Source organism: Myodes glareolus, chromosome 10 (genome assembly GCF_982192425.1).
Source record: "Myodes glareolus chromosome 10, mMyoGla1.1, whole genome shotgun sequence".
NCBI classification, from domain to species: Eukaryota; Metazoa; Chordata; class Mammalia; order Rodentia; family Cricetidae; genus Myodes; species Myodes glareolus.
Window position 1 is genome coordinate 26,585,716 of NC_142035.1, and position 1,713 is coordinate 26,587,428.

A 1,713-nucleotide genomic window follows, 5' to 3' on the forward strand; every position below is an offset into this window, starting at 1 on the left:
TGGGTGTGCGCTGGCAAGTTATCCTATCTACAATGGTTGGAACATTAGGAATTTCCTTTGGATGGTCTGTTCCTGGGTAGTCTCAATTTGTGGTCTTTCTTGGACCCAAGTATTGCCTTAGGGTAAACTACTGAGACTCAGGCCTCTGTTGAGCTTGTCATGACTGGGTCCTACAGCCAGCCTTCCCAGAAAATGTCAATTGCTTGAGAACTCTTGCTTCTCAGCTGGTGAGAGGCGTCACCAGCCTCGGAGTGACGGACTATTTCCTTTAATTTTTTTATCCCATCTTTCTATCCTGCCTCAGAATGACAGTGTGTGAGTCATAGACTGTTAGCCTCACACACAGCAGGTTGGAAATGTTCTCCTGGCACTGATGTTTTTCCTAGGGAGGGAATTGCGTATGGGATGATTCCTTGGTAACTTGCTGTGGGGAGGGGAGACCCTCAGGGCTTTGTCTTGTAGGACTGAAATGGCAACAGAAATTTGTAGAAAAGAGGAAACAGAGGGGCAGAAAAGACCAAGGGTGCTGGAGCAGAGAGGAACCAGTGAGATGCCCTGAGGCAGGAACTCCACCGAGAGAGGGGTATTCCATGGTGTGTGTGTGTGAGTGTGTGTGTGTGTGTGTGTGTGTGTGTGTGTGTGTAGAGGGGTGGGAAGATGCCTTTTCGTGACATCCTGATAGTGGTTTTCTTACAGCTTCCCCCACACCTCTAGGGCCCTGGTGGGAGGCGCCTGCGCATCACAGAGCTTCCTCTCTCCAACACTGAGTGGTGTGAGGAGCTAGCACAGAGAAGGAATTTTGGAATGAGAGGGGACTATGTGTGTTCTGCCCAGTATGAAATGCATTGGCCGGGATCGGAGTAAAAGGGAATGAATAAATGAAAGAAAGCTGTGGTGGCAGGGCCAGAATAAAGCAGAGTGAACACAAGATACAGGCAGGGAAGAAAGATGCAGGTGACATTACTTAGAAAGTAGGGTGAGAGGTGGCTCAACAGTTAAGAGCATTGCTGCTTATGCAATGGTGCCGAGTACTCACATGGGGGCTCACAGCTGCCTGTAACTCTAGTTCTAGGTTTTCTTTTCTTTTCTTTTCTTTTCTTTTTTTAAATATTTATTTATTATGTATACAACATTTTTTTCTGCGTATATGCCTGCAGGCCAGAAGAAGGCACCAGACCTCATTACAGATGGTTGTGAGCCACCATGTGGTTGCTGGGAATTGAACTCAGGACCCTTGGAAGAGCAGGCAATGCTCTTAACCTCTGAGCCATCTCTCCAGCCCCTAGTTCTAGGTTTTCTGATGTCCTCTTCTGGTATCTGCAGTCACTTCACACATGTGATACACATAAACTCATGCCGGCACACACATACATGTAAATAAAAAATAATGTTGGAGCTGGAGAGATGGCTCAGCAGTAGGGTACTGGCTGCTCTTGCAGGGGACCTGGGTTCAATTTCTGGCACTCACATGAAAGCTCACAACCTTCTTCTACTCCAGTTCTAGAGATCTGACTTTTTCTGACTTCTTTGGGCACTGGCCATCCATGTTGGACACGTACATACATGAAGACAAAGCATTTATAAACATAAAATAAAATAAATAATTTTTTTAAAAAAGTAAAAAAATCAAAAAATGGAATGGAAAGAGTTCCCTAAGGGGGTGTCAGGGAGAATGAAATGTGTTGGCAGTCTCTCCCCAGTCTCCAGGGTCTT